Source organism: Mytilus edulis, chromosome 7 (assembly GCF_963676685.1).
Source record: "Mytilus edulis chromosome 7, xbMytEdul2.2, whole genome shotgun sequence".
Classification (NCBI taxonomy): domain Eukaryota; kingdom Metazoa; phylum Mollusca; class Bivalvia; order Mytilida; family Mytilidae; genus Mytilus; species Mytilus edulis.
The window spans coordinates 59,901,119-59,916,096 of NC_092350.1; positions in this window are offsets into that span (position 1 = coordinate 59,901,119).

Below are 14,978 nucleotides of genomic sequence, written 5' to 3' on the forward strand. Positions count from 1 at the left end.
TAAACTTTCCTAGTAAGAATGAGTTGTCACGGAAGGAATGATTAATACAACACTTCTGAAAAAGTGAATACTAGCTGCCATAGATGATATGCAAGCACACATGGAAGGTTGCGTCTTTCTCCTGATTTTTTTAAAGAAAATGTTTGGGGAAGTTCTGAAACAGGCCATGTCTTATAGTCTTGATGGTGAAGGCCCCATCATTATAGTCAAAGTAGCTGGAATAGTTAGGAGAGTTAGACTTGCTACTATAAAAAGGAAATTCAATGTAGGCTTTTAAAATGAATCGGTTCAACAAACATTGAGACATGTTACTCTCTATCTGAGAACTCATCAGTTGCAGTTGTATCATTTCGACGACGAGTTGCACAATTGAACTATTATAGCTGAGAAATGATAAGTGTTGTCTGCCAATGAACGATAATACTGGACTGTCTCGATGTTTGGCCATTCTGTAGCATTCTTACTAAGGAAACGTATGTCCAATGATGTCTGTTGAAATGATCTATGTTAACAGGTGTTATTGAGTGTCCCTGTTAAGCTATTCTTAGTATCAAGCATATATATTACGCCTGCTATGGCTATGCTGATGCCTTCATTTTCACCTATTTTATTTTGAGGTCTGTTTCAGAGCTTCACAAATACCTTCATTGACAATCAAGAGAACTTATTTACCTTGCTTGTATGCTTGCAGATAATATGGCAGCTACATTCCAATTTTGTTAGATTTTGTTGTATCATTTCTTCCTTCCATGATAGCTCCAAGTTGTCCAAGGCTTTTACTGTACAATTTTGCGTGACCTGCAAGCTTGGAGATCGGTACAATATAACAGACCGTGTATTATATTGGAAAGCACAACTCCAAGGATAAAATATTCCTTGCTTTCTTTCTGTATCTTTTATCCTGCCTATTTGCTGTGTTGTCAAGCTTTATCAATCATTAAGCAGGATACTAGTGTTTTGACTTCTGCAGCACTTACTTTGGCTAAGCGAATATTGTTTTGTAGTACAGGTGCACAGTCATGTCCTATATAAAAATGTTGATGCTACATGGAGATCTTCAGATACATTATCATAGAAAAAATACACTGCAGTCTATGTTTTTGTTGATCTGGTTGTTTTTCTTTCAATTGGCAACTTGTCTTCAACATCTGAAGTATGTTTTCACTTTAACTGATGAAATATTTTGAGATCTGAATTTTTTTTGACAGGATTTGTGCCATTTTGCCTTGTGATTCTGGAGTGCTTCAGTCTGCAGTTCCATAACCTTTATTCGACTGGTTCAAATTGAGCCATAGGAAAACCAATGCAAGTCCCAACATCTTCGTATACTTGCATCAAAGGAGTGATTGCCAGCTCAAATGTATATGTTTGTTCTATTTGTATCTGCTTGGCCTTCCAAACCCTCACATGTCCTCTCTTGTCGTTTCACACATTACTTTCAGTTTATTCGTCCATTATGTTGTTCTGATATTTGGCTCCAGTGTTTTTGAAATCTACAATTTTGATCCTTTCCAACAACAACTTTCGGTCATAAATTATATCATTTATACGTAATTTCTGTTTTTAAAAGTTACTTAGGCAAACGAGTAAGTAAAAGAAATTTTGATACTGATATCTTTATTTCGTAAACATGCATGCCTTATCTGACCATTTTGTGAATATCCAATATAAATTAGCAAAACAAGTATAGATGCAAACAGTGAATTAATAAAAATAGCGAATAATGATATATTGGAATTCATATTTTCAAAATGGTCATCATTCAAGATGGCTACCAAAAAAAATCAATATCTGAAGTCCTCAGATGACAGTCCTTGTCATCTTTGATGAATATACCATATGACTATATAGAAACTTTCCTGCAGCAAACGCTTAACTAACTTAGTCAAAGTAAACACGGTTATCAGGGAAATCTAAATATGTAAAGTCAGTATTAAGTTGTACTTCTCTGTGTAATTGTGGAGGACAATGTGCTAGAATATGATAGACAGATACAGCTGCTGTGTGGTTTGACAAAGCATGTACATTTTATGAGGGGTCGGACAGGGGGTACCTTTCTCCTTTCTCCCACCCCTTCTCTCCTTTCTCCCCTCTCTCTCTGTCTCCGTTTACCCTGTCCGCCCCCTCATTTCATTCATTGTGAGATATTTTTAACGTCAATTGATCTTCTTATAACATTACTTGTATGATATGAAACTCATTATGTATGCAATCAAGGTTTTTGAAAGTTGTTTCATATTAGCAATATCAACAAAACGAATTATCATGTAATCAGCCAATTATTATAAATGACAGGTATACAAATATATTTGTATATTTTGAACAATGTACATATAATGTCTATTTTCCTTCTACCTATTTTGGCTTGAAAATTTCAAGATTTTTCAAGATGGCCGCCATTCAACATGGGTAACATTTTCAAAAAAAAAAAAATCAACAAGGCAATTGGAATCCGCACTGTTATTCTATTGACCACGTTTCGTGTCAATATCACGCTCAATGTCTTAGTACATTATAATGTTATTTGCTACCAAACGAAGAAAATAATATGCCTTACTGTTATGTATCACAGAAATATATTATTTGTAGAGATACAAAAACAAATTGTTGTGCTGATTTAGGGTTATTCTCGCAATTTGATTGGCTGATATTGTTCTAAGAAATTTTAGCATATTTTTTTTTAATACGTCAACTGGAAATATACTGAACTTATAAAACATGAGTCGCTTTATAGTCCTCATATTTTTCATTCATCACAGCTTTAGATTAAATATTTATATGTATTTGCTTGGAATTGTCCTAAAACTTTAATTGTAATATGATAATATGTAATATAACAAAATCAGAATAAATTTGATACATAGTGTGCAAAAGTCGTAATATGAGAATGTATAGGGTCAATTAAATTGATATCGGGGTTTCGCCCTATTCTCATATTAAAAAATGTGCACACTGTGTTACTAACAGTGGCAAATCCTTTAAGATGTGAACATGTGATGTAATCTTTTATTATATAATCAGGATAATTGCTACAACATAGGAGGGAAATTAGCTGAACTAGAAACGAAAGAAGAGAACGATTTCATCAAGAATACATTAACTGTCAGGAACTCTGGCGCTGGTAGGTATAATATTTGTAGATATTAAAGAGATTTCTAGAAGTTTAACTAGAACGGAGATATAATGTTCTTCGCAACAACAAAGAAGTCAGACAATATTAGAGAATTAACATGTCTGACATTACAATTCGAATTTACAGATCCTTATTCCATCTTTAGAGCAAAGCAAAGCTTATATCGTATTGTAAACTTGTATAAACGACACATGAGAACTTTTTGACATTACAATTCGAATTTACAGATCCTTATTCCATCTTTAGAGCAAAGCAAAGCTTATATCGTATTGTAAACTTGTATAGACGACACATGAGAACCTTTATAGACATAATGCAGCTCATGAAACAATTTGTTTGACAACGTCAACAGGCTCCTGAATTGATTTGACACAAAACATGTAATGCATTAAGTTTTTCCTTTTATCATGTTCATAAAGTGTTCCCTTCAAATCAAAGCTTACCATATTGTCGATTCAAAACGAATAAACAGATCTTCTGAGTAGCATATGTGCATACACAAATTACATTTAAACACCTCGCCAACGCTGGCATAATATCAATCATGTCAATATACCCGATTTCAAAATATTTCATCTTATAGTAGCAAGGTTGTATAACGAGATCATAGGTTAAAACAATAGACAGAAATACGAATTACTCCTTAAAGTAAATGTTCGTCATGTATTTTGATAAATATGCAGTCATTCTTTTTTTTACATTTTTTCAAAAATGTTTGGTAAAAACATTGATTATGGTTTGCATTCGATAATACCAGAGTGTGAAACATCCTTGCTACTATTTGGTTTTCATAAGAATTATATTTCAATAGGACGACCTGCAAATACAATCTTCGAAATCATGCTGAAATTGCTTGTAACGTTTATTGAGAACATTGTGAAAGAAGCAAATTCAACTAACTCTAAAACAGTCGCATATCTGCTACTGGTATTTAGCTCTCATTAAACTGAAAGTTTACAAAGGAAAATACAAAAGTCGTTGATTTGGGTTATTCAACGACGTTAATTTGTAATGAGAACATTGTGAAAGAAGCAAATTCAACTAATTCTAAAACACTCACATATCTGCTACTGGTATTTAGCACCCATTAAACTGAAAGTTTACAAAGGAAAATACAAAAGTCGTTGATTTGAGTTATTCAACGACGATAATTTGTAATGTATACATGTAGTTGCAAGTCAATATCTCAATCAGTCATGATTGTATTTTGAGAGTCCTTGAGTTAAAATACACTGTTATTCGGCGAAGTCTACGTGTTTGGCTTAACCGTTTATACATAAGTCAGTGAAAAGGAATAATATATAGAGCAAAACAAAATAGTAAAGAATCGACAGTGTAATTTGTCGATAACATGAATAAGATAGTTCTCTTTTATTTCTAACCTGAAATGGAAATGTACAATTCGTAGTCTCTTGAGTATGCTACCTTTTACATATAATTATATTTTATATTTTTCAGCTGATGCATATTTTCTTGGAGGCTACAAGTTCAATCCAAGCGACGGTTTCAGATGGATAAGTACTCCAAGTCAATCATGGACATTTAAGGATTTTGGGCCCGGTGAAGCAAGCAATCCTACTGAGATGTGTCTTGCATCCTTTGAGTCGATTGGTTTTCAATGGGCCGATGTGCCATGTGACTGGCTGAGGTCTTATATTTGCGAGTTTTCAGATTAAGATACACTGCATTCTTTTTGTCCAAAATGTTTTTATTCTTCCGATCAGGATGAGTTAAGGAAATTATTTTGTGATTTCATTTCATATTTATTTTTTCACTGTAGGATTTGCATATCAAAAGTGTTGATTGTTTTGAAATATCTTGTTTTGATTTAAAAACAATTAGTAGAGTCATCTGCTATCTGACTCATCTTTGATTTCCAACTATTCAGAAAACCTAAATACAAATTGAACATTCATGTTTAGTGACTGTATGCTCCTGCAGTGGTTTTCAATTTTAAATATTGACATGACACGGACAAGTCCTCGAGAACTGAATATATCCACCATCACATCGATGAATTGTAACACAATACAAGTTTGTTCTTCAATTTTGAAATGTTACTGTCTGTTCATTCTGTCACACAAATATAAAATACAATAAAAAAAATATGTGTTTGTATTTGTATTCATCTTTATGTCATTCATTATCATATTCTTTCTATCAAAAGATAGTAACAAGCGCATTATAATTTCCAACGATGAAGATTTCATGCATATTTTTTTATCACACACATAACCCTCTTTATCTTTATCTTCTTTTATAATTTTATTAAATTGATTGCTGCATGTGCAATTTCTCGACTTCAAGGCTACAAGTAAAACAATTAACACAGAAATGTATCAGATAAGGTCAGAGTTATGTCTCGTTGTATGATGAACAAGACAATGATTTAAAACTAAAATGAAGACATAATTTTCCAATTTCCATCGTAACGCCAAAGACTGACCTCAATAAACGGTGTTTTTGTCACATTTTGATATGGGTTCTTCTTTTGACACAATTACAGCGATACTAATTCTCGGGAGATAATGTTGTTTCCGTATTACTTTCGAGCCAAATATTTCGGAACTGAAAGTATTGACTTATTACTATTCGTATTTGCTCTCGACATAATCGAAAATATTTAAAACATCAAACAATTTATACAGACATGATGTTTAATGGATATAACAATAGGAGCATGAGATCGCGACAAAAATAATCGACGACATAAAACTGGGGGGAAAAAACTAGTGTATTTAGGACAGCAATATTCTCAACGGCATTAGTATTAAATGCCTTCAATTGCAAATCATGTGTACCAATGTGAGCATAGTACAATATCCAGCTATCATTATAATTTAAGTGTAACAAGAAAATTTTCCACTGTGCAATATGTTGCGACGGTACTTATTTTCCGGTAAATAGGTTGGAGTGGAACTTTTTCATTGATTTCTCTGAACAGTGTTTGTTCAAAACTAATAAAAATTATATCACAGGAACGAATATTTCATTTTTTTATATCTTTTTAAATATTTAAACGAAATTCATGGAGCTGTGAATTTTGTTCCGGAACTTATTTCACATATGGTAAAAAAAGTAGTTACGGAACAAATTGTACAGTGCTGGACCATATTTTCTGTGAAAAATGTTTCCTATGACATTTGTTCCGGCGGAACAAATGTCAAGCTGGAACAATTTTTGTGTTTCATTTACATGTAGAAAATTATGTCATTACATGTTAGGATAACGTTGCAGTTTTCTCTATTAGAACATATCCATTATAATTGTTGACATAAATGTCCCGTTCTTGCCACTAAACTCATGATGGCCAGCACAAAACTTTCGACAAAAGAATTTAGCATCACCATTAATGCTTCTTGGCTCATATCTTATGAAAATAGAAAAACTTACATTTTTCACATATCAATGATAGTAAAACAAACATACATGAAAAATAAATTCAATAACATATACAGATAAACATGCATGTATACTAGACTAGTGACTAGAGAGACATTCGCTTAACATGTTTAAGTAAACTTACCATGTATATAAGATTTGAAATATGTCTACGCTAGACGCGCTTTTCATTTTTTCATGTTTACATTTTTGGGTATATTATTTACACATTTTATTTGTGTTGTGTCTAGGAACAAAAAATACACGTTTTAAAGTGTCTTTATTTTCATGTTGTGTACGCTTCGTTGTCATTACACCTTTTTATACTGTAAGCTTCGTTGACACATTATTGCGTGTATGAAATAATGCTTTGATATGATTATAACCAATATGCATTTTTAAAAAATAAATAATTTACCACCATAACATGCAGACAGCAACCCATAACATCCGTTGTATTGTCGAAACACTCTTGGAGGTATTTTGTACATGTAAAAAAAATCCTTATGTATACGAAAGTTGAATTGGTAGAAATACATTATCTCGACAGATGCAAATCTGACTAAGCATACAGATACGCACGTCCGAATATCTAATTTGATAGCATTTTAGAAAATGTTTACCATACGACAGTCAATGTACGGTTAGGGATGGGTTAGGTGCCCGCTAACATGTTTAATCCCGCCATATTCTGTATGTGCCTGTCTAAAGCCAGGAGCTTGTAATCAGTGGTTATATATATTTTTGTGTTCACTATTTTGTGCAAAAATTAGGCTATTAGTTTTCTCTTATGAATTGTTTTACATTTGTCATTTCTGTATGATTTGTTAGCTGACTATGCCGTATGGGCTTTGTTCATTGTTGAAGGCCGTACGGGGACCTATAGTTGTTCATTTTTGTGTCGTTTGGTCTCTTACGAAGATTTGTTTCAATACCACATCTTCTTTTTGATGTAGACGGCAATCAAAAACAATTGATGGATTATAGGCTGTTTGCCTGAATCTCAGAGGCGGGTCCAAAGGGGTAATATATTACAATAGAGTTACATTAAGGCTAGAGAATTTGTGTATACAATATTCATGAACATGTAACTTATAGCCGTCAATAGTAATACAGTTTCTTTAAGATGTTTAATGTAAAGATATAAAGATGAAGAGATACTTCTTAATATTAACTGAATTGCTTTCTTCGATTATGTTTTTTCTTTGTTTGTTTAATTTTTAAGGTATACAGATTATGCTTAGTTTCCTCGAACATTACAGTCTTTCTACTGTGATGCCAAAATTTACATGATTAGTTATTCTGGTACTTTAAGCACCTTAAAGTCTATACCCACCCATATGCATTTCATTTAAATTTTGACTTATTTCGGAGAAGACCAAATGGACCATATTTTTATTCCCCAGTTACCTTTGGCGTCATCGGTAAATTATGCAATTGAGTAAAGCATCAATCATCAACCATCAACCTAACCTTAGACATTTGCTTTGTTTCTTCTATCGTGTCTTAAAAGTTATCAATAAAAAATTGAAACGTTTCACAGTTGATACTTAACAATTTCTGGACCCCTTTATTTGTTAATGACATGCGTACGTAATAGCTGATTGTTGGCTGCTTAACGTTCAAGATAAGCACAAAGTAGCAACACATACTACATGTAGGGCCTGGAAGGAGGCCCTCCGAAATTACGTCAGGGAAGTTTGGACTGCCACTGGATAAAATGAGGTATATTGAATAAGGACACAAATGTTGCCTTTCAACCTTTTTGGACCTCTCAAAAAGTTTTTCAAGGCTTGGTAAAGTACACGAGACATTGGATCGTATATTCCCATTCGTCCTTTGTCGATATTTTATGTATACTTTTTAATATTAGTCAGACCGTACGCGTACGGTCCAGATACTCATACGGTCTGGAACATATTCACTGACTAATACTTTAGATACACGATTTACCTCTTAGTTTTTATTCGCTTTGAAATATCTATCAGTTACTACAATTACTCCTTTTTCGATATTTTATTTATATGGTTTTTGTGCCTTGTACCGACATTTTGAGTTGAGCCAATTGCAACTGTACAGGTTTTTTTACGGTATTTTTATAAGTTGTGCTGTTACACCAGTGTCCCAGGTTAAAGAGAGGGTTGGGGGCTCACATGTTTAATCCCGCCGCATTTTTTTCGTGTCGTTCCTACGTCATGGGCCTGTATAACATAGGTTATATAGATCTGTCATATCTTTTTTTTTCTTTGATAAATAATTCATAGGTTATAAATAAATAACCGTTAGTTTTCTCGTTTTTTTTTCACATTTTTTTTATATTGGTGTCTTATATAGCCGACTATACATTTATGGTATAGGTTTTCCTCACTGTTAAATGTTGTACATTGGACTATAATAATTGCTTTATTCACCCACTTCATTTAAACTTTGGTGGAAAGTTGTATCACTGGCCATCACGCCACATCAACGAGCTCCTATGTCTGCTTTCGTCTATGCGAATTTGGACCAACATCAGCATTTGGAAGAGCCTCAAATTGTGAAAAGGAAGTCATTAATGTTTTAATGACTATTCTATACTTTTTGAAACTTTATTTCCTCTGGAATATATTTATTAACTGTTCATTTCATCTGGAATAACGTTGAAAGTCCCAATTTTCAACAGAAACATTCCTATCAGATGTACGCTGGTTAAACACTGCTTTTTTGGCTGTGGGTGACTGGTGATTTAAGTTCAACTATTTTGAATAATTTAACGGATAAACATTTACAATAAAATACAGAAAAAAGGGTCGCCGACATCATCTCGAATACCTTGACATATAGAAAGTGATTTGTGACGGTTTTTGTCAACGAACTGTACAGTGATTTTTTTAAAACGCACAACGAACGCGACACATTTAGTGGAACAAACAATACAGTAAGAGAAAACTTAATTACTATGATATTGCGTTTATTCTTAGTTCTAGGGAACATTTGAAGGCACGTAGTAATTCAAAGTATAGTTATTTGTTATTGCTTAAGGTATTAATACGCAAAGGTGTATGCACGAAAAGAGATTCAGCATTGTTTATGTCATAAAACGTATGAAATTGCACAATGTCTGTGCGTTTTGCATCTAGCAGTTTTATCAAACGTTCTATACAATATCTAAAACTAACAACAATTGTATAATTGAATAAATAAACTAGCATGCACATTGACATATTAATATATACTCAAATAAGTTCTAGAGAGGCATTCGAAATTGTTGTCATCCTTAATATTGTCCTGATGATCGCTTCGAACGCGTCAACGTCCGGTTTCATTTGTATTGGGGTTATACGGGGTGTTGTGAAAGTAATTTTAGTTGAAAGAATGGCCATTGGACCTCATGCTTTTTATTTCATTAATTTTTAATTTGATGCTAAAAATTGGTTTTATTAGTTTATCATTTGTTAATTATAAACTAGAAAATAACCGTGTAATGATATCAAATTTCATCTTAAAAAGAATAATTTTAATTGTACAACAATCACAAACATATATATTTATGAAGTGAACACATTTTCTCAAAGTAAAACAGATCTGCCAAATACATTTCAAGCTTGTGACTGTATTTTTTTTTCAATTTGACAATTGGTATAATAACATTTTGAAAAGGATCAGCATTTTTGAGAACAATTATAAAGTGGATTTGAGTGTATTGACGTATTGACATCAGTTTTGACACTAATTGGGTTAAAATAGTTAGCCACATTGGTAACTTACCGCTAATATTCCAGTAAAATAAGTGAATGACAATCATGAAATATTTTCAATCGTTTACATTCTTTTACATTTTTTAAAACGCAAATAAGACCAAGATTTAATGGACAATTCACCACTTTTACCTTTCGTTCCCTAATAGTCTATTGGGGTTTATATGAATGCCTTACTGTGACATCATATGTGTAAAATATGTATTCAACAGTATTGTGTCCTGTTAATCAGTTTAAACCCTTGTCAGTTTTGTTTTAACTGCTTTATTGTTAAGATTAAGCAAAAAAAAAATGTATTTCACCCTATGATCTACTTTTTTCATCCGAGATGAATCAAATCACTAGATATAATTATCTATATTATTTTGATCATGCTGACTTATTTGTAGATCTTATTTAGCTGAAAATTTTTCTCATTTAAACTTTCTTTCTATCTACTATAATTTTAAGGATAATAACTCAAAACCTGTAAAATTTCCTAAAAAGATAACTATATCTGACATTTACCCCACACTAGGTTGTTCAATTAGCCTTAAAATTACATAGCAGATAGATCTTGACCTTTTCATCACTTTGACTCCCTGACACTTTTGCTCTTACTGATTTAATTTTTGAGAAAAAGGCCAAAAACTGCATTTGACCCCTATGTTCTAATTTTAGCAATGGCGACCATGTTTGTTGATAGATCAAAACTTCGGATACAATTTATAAACTAAATACCCTAAGGAACATTCAGTTAAAGTTTGGAAGTATTTGGCCTAGTAGTTTCAGAGGAGAAGATTCTTGAAAAACTGCATTTTACCCTGTATTCTATTTTTAGCCATGATGGCCATGTTTTTTGACGAAATAGAGAATAAAACACAAACTTTATTGAGTAAACCCTACTGATCATTCAGTTGAAGTTTGTTTGAATTTGGTTGAGTAGTTTTAGAGGAGAAGATTTTTTAAAGTTAGCAAATATGATGAACAAATTGTGAAAAATTGTCATTAAAGGACAATAACCCCTTAAGGGGTCAATTGACAATTTTGGTCATGTTAACTTATTTGTAGATCTTACTTTGCTGATCATTTTTGCTGTTTACAGTTTATCTTTATCTATAATAATATTCAAGATAATGACCAAAAACTGCAAAATTTCCTTAAAATTACCAATTAAGTGGCAGCAACCCAACAATGGGTTGTTTGATTCATCTCAAAATTTCAGGGCTGATAGATCTTGACCTAATGAACATTTTTACTACATGTCAGATTTGCTCTAAATGCTTTCGTGTTTGAGATATAAGCCAAACACTGCATTTGACCCCTATGTTCTATTTTTAGCAATGGCGACCATGTTTGTTGATAGATCAAAACTTCGGATACAATTTATAAACTAAATACCCTAAGGAACATTCAGTTAAAGTTTGGAAGTATTTAGCCTAGTAGTTTCAGAGGAGAAGATTCTTGAAATAGTTTAAGACGACAGACGACGGACGACGACGGACGCCAAGTGATGGCATAAGCTCACTTGGCCCTTCGGGCCAGGTGAGCTAAAAAGGTTAATTAAACTCATAATTCAGCCTGCAACTGTTTTAATCTGTTTAATGTAGACGAAACTCGCAAAATTAAAGGCCTGATGTTTGAAAGATGTTTTTACATGCCAGTTCTAACGCACTTCAGTAGTAACGGTTTTGGGAGATACACTATATACGTCATCTGTTACTTTGATTTAGCAAAGCATTGAATTAATATAAACATGATAAACTCATAGGAACTATAAAGTATGCATGCACTGTTGTAAAATTGATGCCGTTTCCTCTATCTTTGAACAATTGGCTGCAAAAAAATATCGAGTTTGTTTTGTTTGTAAAATACGTTTTATAATCATAGACAACGACATTCTATACCAGCATTTCAATCAGCCCGATCATTCCATCGTTTCTATGACAGTTCGCATTATCGAAAAGATATACCATAGCTCTAACAATCCTAATCTTTCAACGACTCTCCGTAGACAAAAAGAAGACTACTGGATTAGACAATTGGGAACTGCAACACCTTATGGCTGCAATGACAAAATTGATGGTATAGGTATTCTATCTAGTCCTTCGTGTAACTCGGTGAATGTGATGAATATTTTCAACTCGACTCCTCGACGTAGACGCAGTCATGGTCATCGTCATTATACATCACCTTCTCTGCATGATGTCTCTATTAATGACTTGCTGCCATTCATACAAAAGCCGTTAGGTATTCATCACATTCGCACGAAACTTTATTCATTACCCCTTTCGACAATGTTCGAAACTTCATTCTCTGTTCAATTTATGTTTGGAATCCACTGTTACAAACCCTCATTCAAACCAATACAAACTTGAAGCTATAATTTCGGATATTGCAAGTCACAGACTTTTCAAGCCAGTTCGCATTGGAAAAGATGAAAAAGAGAAAAGATCTTTTCTTAATCTTTCCTTTGCCAACAAAGGTCTCGATGGCGTCAACCTAGGCAATATCCTTCATCATAAATTAGTGCAATCGAAAATACCTCCTTATTTCAAAGACCAGTCTGTACCAATAATTTCTTATACCTATACCAAACCTATTGCAACTAAAATTTTCAATTACAAACGCGTTTTGCAGGATCTCGATATTGACGACTTCAAGTCTAAACCTCCTGATTGCACTTGTGCTAGTTCCAAATTCACATATAATCCTGCTGGCCACGTTATTACCGGTGACCTTAACATTGTTAATAACACTTCTCTACGAAATGTGTTATCGAGAGGTCCCAAATATCGTGAGCCTAAATCCATCAATTGGAAATACAACTTTAAAATTTTGATGGATTCAGTCGAGGATTATGCCAGGCAATGGGCTAAGCGCGAGAAGGAAGACGTAGACACTCTTTCCGAATGGATTAAGGCAGTGAGGTCGTTGATACAAATCAGAATTAAGAAACTGAATGGGTCCATCAATAACCATGCTACGTCAATCTTTAAAGACCCAAATGTTGTAAAACACCTATCCGACCTCCATGACAAATATGTTGTTGTCCCTGCAGATAAAGCCCCAAATAACATCGTGTTTGTGTGTAAAAGTCACTACATCAACTGCTTGATAAACGAATTAGGTATTGACAATTCACTTGGTAACTCAACATATACCCTCACGACACTTACCAAAGAGGAAATACTGGATAATCATAGGTCTGTTCTATGTTCCTTTGGAATTTCAACCAAAGATGAAGAACTGGATCTTCCATCACTGTATTTGATACCTAAACTACATAAGTGTCCTTACAAACAACGGTATATTGCTGGGTCTTCCAAGTGCTCCACGAAACCTCTTTCTAAATTATTAACATCTATTTTATCAGCAATTAAAGACGGGCTTCAAAGTTATTGTGAAACTGCCTATTCTAGAGGTGGCGTGAATCAGATGTGGATACTTAAAAATTCAAAAGATCTTTTAGAGTACATACAATCTAATTCTCTTTCATCTTGTAACAGTATTAAAACATTTGACTTTTCTACCCTGTACACAAGTATTCCACATTCCAAACTAAAAGACAAATTGAAAGAGTTGATATTACTTTGCTTCATAAAAAAGAATGGTCAACGTAGATACAAGTATCTTGTCTTAGGGAGGGATAAATCCTACTTTGTAAAGAATCACTCTGATTCAAACAAAAAATTCTCTGAAACTGATATTATCAAGATGCTTGATTTCTTGATTGACAACATATTTGTTACGTTCGAAGGACGTGTTTTTCAACAGACTGTCGGCATTCCAATGGGAACAAACTGTGCCCCTCTACTCGCCGACTTGTTTCTTTATTATTATGAGGCTGACTTCATGCAGGAACTTCTTAGGAAGAAAGATAAGAAGTTAGCAATATCCTTTAACTCTACTTTCCGCTATATAGATGATGTTCTTTCACTAAACAATTCAAAATTTGGTGACTATGTGGAACGCATCTATCCAATCGAACTAGAGATAAAGGATACTACAGATACAGTTAAGTCGGCTTCATATCTTGACTTACATCTAGAAATTGACAATGAGGGTCGGTTGAAAACAAAACTTTACGACAAAAGAGATGATTTCAGCTTTCCAATTGTGAACTTTCCATTTCTAAGTAGCAACATTCCAGCAGCCCCTGCATACGGGGTATATATCTCCCAATTGATACGATATTCCCGTGCTTGTATTTCCTATCATGATTTTCTTGATAGAGGTTTGCTGCTCACAAGGAAGCTATTAAACCAAGAGTTCCAAATGGTGAAGTTGAAATCATCCCTTCGTAAATTTTACGGACGCCATCACGAGTTGGTTGACCGTTATGGAATAACCGTTTCACAAATGATATCGGATATGTTCCTTACGTCGTAACTACAATCCCCTTCCCTTTCATGAATATGACCTACCGAATTAGACTATTTACCGGATTTTTAATCACTTAAGCAACACGACGGGTGCCACATGTGGAGCAGGATCTGCTTACCCTTCCGGAGCACCTGAGATCACCCCTAGTTTTTGGTGGGGTTCGTGTTGTTTATTCTTTAGTTTTCTATGTTGTGTCGTGTGTACTATTGTTTTTCTGTTTGTCTTTTTTATTTTTAGCCATGGCGTTGTCAGTTTGTTTTAGATTTATGAGTTTGACTGTCCCTTTGGTATCTTTCGTCCCTCTTTTACATATATGCATAATACAACTCACAACTTTAAAATATTTTTTTTTGAGTTTGATA